Consider the following 12,152-nt stretch of genomic DNA (forward strand, 5'->3'; position numbering starts at 1 on the left):
CAGAGAGAGTTAGGCCCAGTCAGCCATCTTGGATAAGGGCAAACGGCGCCAGAGAGAGTTAGGCCCAGTCAGCCATCTTGGATAAGGGCAAGAAGCCCCAGACACAGGAAATTGGGGCTTAGGCCTCACGTACAAGGCTGGGGGGGCGGAGAAGGAAAATGTCAGTTTCTGCTGTGGGGCTAACTCCACCTTTATGATGTAGCATTTGCCTGGCTGTGGTGTGATGCCATCAGGCTTTGATGTAACAGCATCATGCTGCGTCAAGGTGTCCTGGTGCCATGATGTAATGTCCCATTGGGTCAAAAAGTCATCATGCTGAGATGTGATGTCATCGCACTGTATTATAACAGCATCACTTGGTCTCAAAACACCACTGACACGGGCCATGGTGCCATGTCAACACATCATCACGGCATGTAGGGTTGCCAATTGTGGTTGGACATATTCCTGGAGGTTTCATCATATGACATAATCTTTAATTAAAGATAAATCTTTATATCCTGGAGACTCCAGGACAATCCTGGAGGGCTGGCAACCCTACTGCCATGTGCCGTCACAATGGATCAAATCCTTGTTCTTGCCACACTACACCATCACACTGAAGTAGCGTCATTGTGGCACTCACAGTGCTTCCATGCTGTGTCAAAATGTCATCAGAGCACAACGTGGCTTCATCATTTTGTCTCAAAACGCCCATATACTGGTGTTGTATAGCCAGCAAGAGTTCCCACCCTACCTAGTCTTAGCCAGAACTTAGAGATACTTTGACTTGTGACATTAGGCCGCACAGACTGTGTCAGTTAGTAAGGGTTCACCTGTCTCCAGAACCCTCTTTGTATTCAGACAAGCAAATCTTATTTCTTCTCTACCACAAAGGACATTAGAGTTACGACACAACATTGCCATGATTATTTCTAAAGAGCTGTATAGGTACCAAGTCCTTTACAAACAGTTGAGACAACAGAATGAAATTCTCTGCCCTGAGAAGTATAGAATCTAATTCTGACCACACGGGAACATAAACATTGCCATTCTGGATCAAATCAATTGTCCATCTAGATCAACAGATTCTTTCTGATAGTGGCTTGTAACAGGTGCTTCAGAGGAAAGTGTAAAACCCCCATAATGGACAATTATGGAATAGCCTGCCTCTGGATAAGATTCTGCCAAGCCCCAATGTAGGTGTAATAGTAGCTTCTGGATTCAGTTGATGCTAACATCTTTCACCGGGATTGCTACACTATCCTTGCAAAGTACCCATCCTGCAAAGACATACAGTATGTACTTAGTTTAACACACTACGAGTAGTCCCATTTAGTCTAATGAGACTATTTGCAGTGCAAAGAGTTAAGCACTATCTATGTGTTAGCAGGATTGCGGCCCAAGATCTTACATCGTAACAAACCCTGAAGGTCAGTAGTCACTGGCTACAGTGGATACTATTGCATCTGGCTTATGACCTGAAGTAGAATGTTTTTATTCAATGCAATACAAATATTGCAACACAAATAAAGTTTGCAGGCTCAAATGTCCATTTTGGACATGGGAAAATCCTTAAGTAGAAGTTTGAAGGGTGGACCTTAGAAAAACCCAAACCTTTGTTTAATTGCATCGTGCAGTCTCAGATATTACACAAATCCTGCTTGAGATTTTTATAAGTAGTTCAAAAATCCTCAAATGAAAGGATATAATATCCCGTGGATGACAAGCACAATTAATGGGAAGTAGAATAATAATAAAATAATGATACTTTGTATTCCAAGAGTGCCCAGAAGAGTTTAAGGCTCTTTACAAACATTAACAAATACAACCCTGTGTGATAGCTTTGTATTCTTATTGCAGTTCACATCTACAGATGGGGAAACTGAGGCACAGAGTAAGGAACTGGCTTCCTCAAGATCCCACAAGGTGAAAGATTCCCCTGAATCAAACCTTATATAAAAAGCACACTTAATAATTGTGATGAGTGCCAGAAAACCAGTTCAGTGCTATGCATTTCAGTAACCCAGAGCACGGAATAAACCACAGGCTCAGTCCCTTTAACGGCACACCTCATCATTAGAAACAAGTGAGGACAAGCATTAGCTACAAGTTTTCCAGTATACAGCTCTTGATGCTGATTTCCTTTTAAGGCCCTTTACTCTACAATGCATCTGCCCAATTTTTTCCAGGATCATCCTGATTTAGTTGGGGAGAACCTGCACTTTGGGAGCCCAGCTTATAGGACATTACAAGCATCCAGAACTTCCATCATCATATTGTAAAGATGCATGGGAGGAAGCTGTGATACTCTGTGATGTCACTGCATCATGATATACCAATGCAGTGTCATCACTCTGCAATGTAACTGTCCTGGTATCATGATGATGCTGAAGTTTGTCCCATCAAAAAAATCTGTAACAAATAAATAATAATAACAACAAACAACAACAATAATAATAAATAACCTATTTTATTGAAGATCTTAACTTGCTTTACAAATATTAATTAGTTAAACCTCACAACCTGTGGGTTACATAAGAGATTCAGAAGCATCTCTTCACTCATCTTTGAAATGCAGCCATCTTTAGAGCAGGATGCAGCTCCTGATCAACACCCCTTAGCAACTCATTCTTTCCCTTTAACATTGTTATTGTGAACTTGTTTTGCAGTGCTCTCTGATATATTTTTGTGCTCAGAGACTAGATCCGAGAGGAGCATTTTATAAATACCAAATTAAATTAATTATCAACACCCAATACAAGAGGCTGATAATAGCCAAAATATACAAATGGTGAGCAAATCCAGAAGAAAAACGTGGCCCTTAGCAAGAACCCCTAAAATCACAGCTCCTGGCAAACAAAGTTTGCATTAACCTTCCATGAGCAAGTATTTGTCTTTTTAAACAGGGCCATTATAAAAAGAAAAATAACACGATCCTCCAGAGGGCTCCACACAGTCCCAGCCCTGTGCCTTGTAACGTCCAATGGGCTTCATGTGTTTAAAAGGGTCTGCCTGTGCAGATCCAGCTACAGGATCGGGCTCTTGATTGTATTACACTCTGGTGGCAGTGACATTGGGTGAAATCTGGTCTCCACAGACGTCAATGACAAAACTCTTATTGATTTCAGTGGGGTCAGAACTTCACCCACTGTTTGTATTTCTCTGTAAAGAATTATGCATATTTATGATACCATGTGACAAATAAATACTGTCATCAAAATAATCATAATAAAGATTTAAAGCCAGCTCTTTGGTCCTAATCCTGCCTCATTGTGCCTACCGGTCTCCAGACAGTGAGGATTTTATTTTGTTTGTTATATACCATGAATACGTCCATGCTGTGCCTAGATAAAAACAAGGGAAGTTTATGAGAACGAGTGTTCATCTCTTTGAATGTCCTTGATTTCATTTGTGTGGTTAAAGAACGGTGCTGAGAGTCAAGATTCTTCAGATGAAATCTCATCCCACTGAAGTCAATGGCAAAACTCCCATTGACTTCAGTGGAGGTTCGGATTTCACCCAAATTCTGTTGCTGACCTTGCCATAGACTCACTGACCTTTACTACACTCATGAAATGGGCCCATAATTCACCACAGGTGCAGCTCCATGGGAGGTAGCATGGTCCAACAGGCTTAGCTACTTGGATCAAGGCGGTCCATTCCATGCAAAACGTGGGTGGCTGAAATAAACAAGGTATCACTCTCAGATATTTGCCAGGCTGCTAATGTGGTCTCTTGGGTGGATAAAGTTTGGGCATCATCCCGTGTCAGCAGGAAAAGGAACAGCAGCTCTTTTCTAAGGGACAGGACAAAGGGATGACTCTCATTGACTTTGGTGGGCTTTGGAGGAGGTCCTAAATGACTAATGAAATCCTGAGTGTATTTGGCCTGAATTGCATATCTATGATTGAAATCCCCTCCCCCCCCCTTCTGTGAATTTACAGAAAAGTAAAAGCTCTGCTCCACAGGAAATCAGTCAGCCTTGGGCCCTGGAGCTCTAACCTGGAAGCATAAAAGGTTTTGGTGCTTTTAGCAGAACGTGACAGTTTAATTATCTGAGCAGTCAGCCGAAATATGACTTCAAGACACCCTGGCCAGTATCAGAGAGGCTGGGGGGAGATGTCTCCCCATTATTCAAAGGAAAATAAAATCTCTTCAGCTCCTAATTGAGTGGCGAATTTGCCTCCTCTCCATATTTAGATAAATAAATAAACTTTAATTTTTAATAGGATCTAAATGGGATGTACTGTTTGGGCATAATTAATCATGTGGAACTAGAAATTATTAATCACTAGGCAGCTCATACTCAGATAATTAACCAAAGTGAGCTGCTCTGTCTAATTACTGTTTCAGAAAAACAAAAATGAGAGAGTACTGTCTGTAGATTTGTCTAGCGTCAGTTTTGATTTCCAGCGTGTTGCATAAGTCAGGCAATGAAACAGGAGCAGGTAAATTCTGATATACTGAAACACTGCTTGCTACTGACTAGATCCTGCGGACCTTACTCATGAGAGTAATTTTGCAATAGGGTTACTCACATGAGTAAAGAGGAAGGACACTTGGGCCTAAATCAGCTCAACCAGAAACACAAGGTTTTCTATGAATGATGTTGGTCTATGGGCCCCAGTCCTGCAATATGATCACCACTGAACCCATGTGGACCCCCATTAATTCAATGGGACTTCTTAAGGGTCTAACTGAATAGATCAGTTTGCAGGATCAGGGCTGTAGTATACAAAATGTATAAGGATCAAGATGGAAGGTATTGTTAAAGGGACACTATCAGTTTAAAAATCATATATTCCAAACATTTCCTTTATCTTTGTTAATAATATTGTAGACTATTAATTAAATCAGAAAGCATCTAAAAAAAACTTACATGTGTTTTGTCAGTCATGCTGCTTGCTTTATTTTTTGCATTTCACTCAGCTTGGGACAATGAAACTGGACTGAGCAGTAAATTTTCTGTTTATAGTCAATTTCATTTTCAAGCACTAGCACAATGCTTTGTATTTGCGTTTCAAACACTGAAGAGAAACGGGTTTTTTTTTGTAAACTGTATTCATTGAGTTGAGAAAAACAATGCATGAAAATGTGAACAGCTAAGAATCTAGGAATTAATGCTGAAAGAGGCTATGGCAGAAAAATATAACATACCTCATTATAACAAGCAGGATGCCTGGAAAGCTGTATGATTAACAAGAGTGACTGATACCATTAGCATATGCAGTGTTTTCAGGCTGAAATGAAAGTGTCTTCGATTAGAATTCTTATTTACAGGAAAACAGGTGGCTACACACACACAAAATTCATTTAAAATTTCATATGTGGATGACCCCAGTCCTTTAGTATTAATGGGAGTGAAAGAGTTTATACTGCCTGCTCAGCTATGTGGAGGTTTTCAAAGGAGGGAATTATTCCATATTCCAGCCACGCAAAAATTAGTTGACTTGATAAAGAATGATGCCGAGCCGCAATTAAAACCTGGGGACCTCTCATTGTCTTGTTCCATTGAGTGCAAGCTTCCTTTCTGCGACCAGATGGGGAGTGATTCCAGAAGGAGGCCTGATGGAAGATCTGAGGTGCGGGGTTTTCCATTTAATTTGCAATGTCTGGGTGGGTGAAAAACTTCAGTATAAGAGCGAAGTGGTGAAAAACACTCACCGGAGGGATGCAGGAATCTGAGCAGCTGAATTCTGGGAAACCAGAGATCTTGTGTATAACTAGGGTGATCAGACGTCCCGTTTTTAAAGGGATAGTCCCATATTTAAGCCCTCCTGCAGGTGTCCTGACTTTTTCTTAAAAATGGACAAATTGTCCCATATTTTCTGTCTGCCCCCACGATCAGTACTGCCGGGTTCTGCTGCTGGCCTGATCCCTGCTCACTAGCCACCTGCCCACCAGCGGTGAGTGGGGTGGGGGTGTCCAGTGTCCGAGAATGGGGGTGGTTGTGCAAGGCTGGTGACGGGATAAAGATGCAGTGTGCGGGGCCGGCCACTCCCCCTGCTGGTCTGTCAGCACAGCCCCTGCTGCGTGCTGGCTCTCGGCCAGCAGGGTCCCCCCAGTCCTGTTTCTGGCTGGCACTGGCTGTGAGCTGTGGTGGTTGGTGAGTGTGGGCAGGCACCAGGTGGCGGCCGGTTATGTGTTGCCTCTGCTCAGGGGCGGCTCCAGGCACCAGCGCAGCAAGCACGTGCCTGGGGCGGCAAGCCGCGGGGGGTGGCCTGCCGGTGGCTGTGAGGACGGCAGTTAGGCGGCCTTCGGCGGTGTGTCTGCGGGAGGTCCGCTGGTCCCGTGGTTTCGGCGGCAATTCGGCAGCGGGTACGCCCAAGCCGTGGGACCGGCAGATCACCCGCAGAAACGCCGCCGAATTTGCGTGACTGCGAACCGCCCTCAGGCATGCCACCGAAGGCAGCCTGACTGCCGTGCTTGGGGCGGCAAAAAACATAGAGCCACCCCTGCCTCTGCTGTCCACACATTGGCCCTTTATGTGCTTCCCCTCTTGCTGTCCTCTCTCTGCTTTGCCCCTCCCCCCCCAGCCCCGCTACTCTTCCATCTCCTCCCCGGTGGGGCACGTCCCGCTCCCAGCGCTGTGCGGAGAACCAGACCCTGGTCGGAGCGTTCAGCTCACCAACAGCCTGGCCAGCAGTCTCCTTCCTTCCCCCACTGCCTCTGGCTGGGCCGGCGGCCTGGGAAAGCCCAAGACCCTCTGGCCCGTGGCGCTGGCCAGGAGGAGCCAAGCCCTGCATGTGTCAAAGCCCCACACACAGCGCTGGCACGGGAAAGCCTCTCCACCCCTCAGCTAAGCTCTGGAGTGGCGGGGACAAGCGATTTCCAGCCTGTTCATGCCCCAAACCTGCAAGCTCTACAACAGCCCTCCGAGCAGGGCCTTAGCACCCTCTTCAACCACCCAGCGCAGGGCTGCTCCGTCCCCTCGATACCCTCCCCTGCTGAGCCCCCTCTCTGGCCTGGTTCGCTGAAGCCCCTGGAGTCAGGTTCCCTGGGCCCAGGGTGCACAATGCATCCTTAGGGCTTACTCCCTTCCTGCCCACGTTGTAGCCAGGGGACAGGAGGCATCTGGGTTATCTCAGTGGCCAGCAGCAGCCTGGAAGTGTTAGCTGCCTTTTGACACTGTGCGGGCAGGAAGGGACGAGCTGCTTCCAGCCACACAGGAGCGGTGATGGTGGTGGAGGGGGAGAGATGAACTCTGCAGAGACACAGGCCAAGTCATCCCTCCTCCTCCCCCCCGCCCCACCCCCCGGGGCTGGAAGCAGCTTCCATCCCTTCCCTCCTGCACAGTGCCGAAAGGCTGCTGCTGGCCACATTCTGGTGTGAACCCTGGCAGAAATCGGGAGGGCGGGAGGGAATGTGACCCTGAATTGTCCCCCCGCCCACGTTTATTTGGGAAGATATGGCACCAGGTGCCAGGAGAGATGGGTCCATCCCAGGTATCCAGCCAGGCATGGAGGGCGGAGAGCACTGGGCAGGGAGGATCAGATCGGTCCGTCACCTCCCCTGTGTTCTGTCCCACTGTAAAGACATCCCTTGGGCAGTCTCCTGATAACACGAGACATTCCTTGCCCTTGAAATCTGTATTTATAAGATATCGTCCATGATCTGTATCCCTCCCAGCTTCTGAGGACCCTTGTGTCAGAACCATAGTGCTGCTTCTAGGACTGTGCATTTTGGTGCCATAGGTACCCGATTAAAGCCCCAAACAGGGACATTCAGTTTAAAGCCAATATCTTGGTGTCTGTGTTTATGTTTCTTTCAAAGACTTTTTTAATGCTGCAGGGACAGTATTAGAAACTATGCAAGATGTGGCATTCCCCAATCCAGCATACCAGGAGGAGAGGAGTTGTGTTATTTTGGCCCCATCCACGGATTCTTCAGGCAGTAAAAAAGCCAAGTGAAAAATATACAGACGCATGCAAGAAAATCATAAAAATTCTAAACTCAAACATGGGATCCATACGTATTTCCAGCTTTTGATTCAGATGCTCGGTCAGTGACCTCAGCTCTGCGAGAGGGCCAACAATTTCTCTGTCACGCCACATCATGGGAACTGACCCTTCCTTAACGCCTGAGGCCTATTTTCAGCTACCCAGGAAACCTCACTACAAACCACCAGAGGGTGCTAGTCACCTTATATGAGAACTGCCAAAACATCTTTGCACATCTTTGCAGTCTGGGCCAGCCTTATGCAGCAGGACATGGTAATGATTGTGCATATGCATAGGGAAAACCTGCACAAAGAACCTCTGAGCAATCCTTGCTCCTTCTCCAAGGGCTTAAATTAAGAAGACACTAAACTGTGAACCCACATAATTATATCCACATGCTGAGGGGGAAGGTCTTTGGACAAGGCATCCCTGCAAACTGAAGTCTCTGGGAGGTCTTTCTCCCTGGGTCAGTGATGTAAGTGAAAGTAATTTCCTAAGGCAGCTCTGACCTGAAACCCGCCCCAGGGACACTATTGCATAACAAGACATCAGTTTCTTGCCATGATCCAGTTTACTTGCTGTTTCTAGCCCTACTAGCTGGCTGACACTGCCTCCTGTGCCATGATCAGAGCAGCCTGAGATGACTATTCAGATTCAAACAACCGGTGCCGCTCAGGTAGCTGGCTAGTGGCTTTTGCCTGGTATGATTCCAAAAGTGAAGGCCGAGTTTCTCCTGTAGTTCATGAAAAGCAATGTGACCTGTAACTGAAATGAAGGGACCAGGCAGGAGTGGCCTGAAAGTTTGACAGTAAAAGTTTGCTCTATCCATGGATTTTGGAACATTAGGATTTTGAACATTCTCTACAAAATGGTATATTCAAAATGACTCTGCAGAAGAGAAATGCTGGAGTGTCCAGCTTTTATTTTCAGAAAAATCAACACTCCCCCCCCCAACCCAACCACTTTGTGATTTCTACCCTGCTTGCATTTTCAGCTGTATGTAGAAAATTATCTCAGATGAAGGGGGCGGTTTTCACAGGCACAAAGGGGAGGTAAGTGACCATCTCCCAGTGACGTCCAATAGAAGCTGGGAGGGTGGGTGCCAATTTTCACAGGGGCCCCAAGTGATTTAGAAGCATGAATCCAATTGAAATGCAATAGCACGTGTGCCTCTAAATCACTTAGGCTTTAAAACATAATTCCATTCTGTGTGGCTAATTGCCCTTTAAAAATCTGCCCTTAAATCTCTATGGCCCCAGTCCTATAATTGAATCTGTGCAGCTGGACCTGTGTGCTCTTGATTTCAATGGGACTCGGCATGAAAATAAGGGTTTGCCTGCTTGAATCCAACTGCAGCTTGGGGGCTTCAATGAAGCTACAAGTACGCTGACGTGATATTTGACATTTTCCATTAATTCTGAGGCCAGGCTACACAGCTTTTCTCTCAGGTGGAACATGGAGAGAAAGATTAATGTTTATTTATCATTCTTTCCAGACACATATACGTTTAGTTTGCCATGTAGTTAAAAAAATAAAACTGGTAACTGAAGGCAGGTGAAGAAATGTAAACAATCCTTTATGTTTAAGTCATAATGATCCAGAGTCAGCTATTGACAGAACTTTTTGCTAAACAAGGAAGTGTAAGATCCATTACCAAAAACTTGTTGGTAAGAGAAAGATAGGCCCAGTGTGGAACTGATGTCCAGATATGTGTGTGCATCTGCTGTTATCACAGAGTTTTAATATTACTGTGGTAAAAACGTTGCATGGCCTGAATGCTACACCTAAGTTCTTTAAGTGGGTGACATTAACAGTGTTCCATAGTTATTAGAAAACTCACTCACTTGTGTTTTTCCCCGGGAAATCTTTCCCCTACTGTCAGTAACAAGGAACTTCATCTACCAAAGTACATAAAGCCTCACAGTTCGTTGGGGCCTGATCCTGCCAGCACTTTACATGTATGTGTAACACTACTTACAGGAGTAGTGCCACGTAAGTTAATGGAATTACTCACATGAGTAAAATTACATGTGGGGTTATAGGATCGGACGCTTCAGACTGTCAATGTACTATTAATATTACTTTAAAAGAGCCCAAGTGTTTAGAAAATCTATTATCCGCCACATACAAGGCACTACTTGGATAAAATAATCAATTATAATTATGCTCTATTTAGATCTATAATGCCAAAGCTCTGCAACTAAAGGTTGAAGGTCGCGGCCCCAAATGTCAGGACCAACGAAGTCTTACTCAGCATGGCACTAATTTCCTTGATTCATGGGTGTAGTCCCACTGAAATTAGGCTTGCAGGACAGGGCCCTCAATGTTACCTAGACACTGGATGTGCAAGGCCCCATGTTCAGTACCACAAGTGATATGTGGAACCCGCACACGGGCAAATTTAACATTCGCCTTTGTTAAAGAACTGACTATAGCCTTGCTTAGTCCAGGTCACTCTGACCTGCTGGCAAACCTGAGGTTAACTTTTCAGATCTGCTGTTTTCCAGAAATTCCAGGCTAAATAAGGAAACAACAACATGGTACCTTAGAGCATCCAAAGCACTTCGTTAATTAAACCCTCTGCAATTATTGCTAATGAAGAACAGGGCAAAGCAGCAGAAGCCAGCAAGCCTTTTCCACATAGCAGGGGATGCCATTGGGCAGAGCATCAGGTAGGAAAAGCCGGGAATCACAAGGTCAAATCACAACACGATTGACTCTGGCTTTATCCTTCTGCGGAAGGGACTGTAGCGTGGACCGTGGGACGGTGTTTTGGAGGAGATTCTGTGAAGACATTAAAGACCCCATGGCCCTTTCAATTAGAGAAGGGCTTCGCCTTTCTGTCCTTGGCCAAAATTTCACCTGCCCCCCTAGCATGCGCGTTGGTTGATATCCTCCACCCCAGAGGTGGGGATGCCTATGTATCTATAGGGTCTGATCCTACAAGTTGATGGTAGTGAACCCCCCATCAGAGGCAGGGGGAGTTGGTGCACACAGCAGGCTTGCTTCATAGGTGCTGGAACTAGGGGGGCTGCCCCACCCACTGGCTTGAAGTGGTTTCCATTATACACAGGATTTACAATTTGGTTCAATGGCTCTCAGCACCCCAGCTTGCAAAGTGCTTTGGGCTGGCACCTGCAGAGCCATTCCTGCTAGAGGCGGATTGGACTGCGGGTGCTGCATAAGGGCAGGCAGGGAAACTAGAAAACGCACTGGCACATGCCCACCGCCATGGGCTCGTCAGCACGGCAAAGCTGGGCATGCCTGGGGCACAGGGCGATGGCCAGAAGATGGTGTGCCTGGGTCTGGGGGCACAGCAGAGTCCGATGTATTGGGAAGGGGAAGAGGGTGCGGCGGGCCCGGCTGAGCGGGTGGCGGCCCCGTGGGGGTGTGGGCTGCAGATGGGGCAGCACAAGGCAAAGCGCAGCCCTGGCACAGAACTTCCCGCCCTTGCAAAGAGACTGGCACGCGCCCTCCTGTGGCTCTGCGCCTCCTCCCCAGGGGCGCTCGGGTAGGGGGGGACCCCACAGTTCAAAGGTCGGGTAGGGGGGACCCCACAGTTCAAAGGTCGGGACCCCTCCCTGGATATGCGGCTTCCCGTTAAGGAGGCAGCTGCGCTGCCAGGCCGGGCAGGGCTGCTGGGTTTGGCACGGGCCCCGGGTGGCTTCCCCGTCCTGGCGCGCTCCTGCCTCCCCGCCTGGCACCAGGCCCCGCGGCTGACTTGAAAACGCCCAGGCGGGCGGCAGGGAAAGCCCCACGGGGTGGGCCGGGGAGGGAGGCAGCCGCCCCGTGACTAACCCCCTTCCCTTCCCTCTGCAGCCCGCCCCACCCCGGCCTCCCCCGCGGCGGGGAGAGCTGGCGCTGCGCCTTTGCGCACGGGCGCATCTCCCCGCGGGAGGGCTGGGGGTGGCAGCCCGGGAGCCAGGGGGGCTCCAGCCCCTTCTCCCACCGCCACGTGACGGGGCTGGGCCCGAGGAGACGCCCACCGCGGTGGGTGGGTGGGTGGGAGGAAGGGGACCGGGACACCTGCCCGTGGCAGCAGCCGGCAGAGCAGCCCCGCTCCCGCCCGGCCGCCCCCACCTCTCCGGAGCCCCGCTGCGCCCGCCGGGGCTGGATGTGCCGCGGGAGCCGGGCGCGGAGGCGGCCTTGGGTGTCACGAGCGGCTCCGGCCTCAGCAGCAGCTCCACGTGGGCGGCCCCGTGGCAGTCAGGATCCCAGCTGACAGCGGCT

This window comes from Terrapene carolina, unplaced genomic scaffold (assembly GCF_002925995.2).
Source record: "Terrapene carolina triunguis isolate 2854851 unplaced genomic scaffold, T_m_triunguis-2.0 Scaffold231, whole genome shotgun sequence".
NCBI lineage: Eukaryota > Metazoa > Chordata > Testudines > Emydidae > Terrapene > Terrapene triunguis.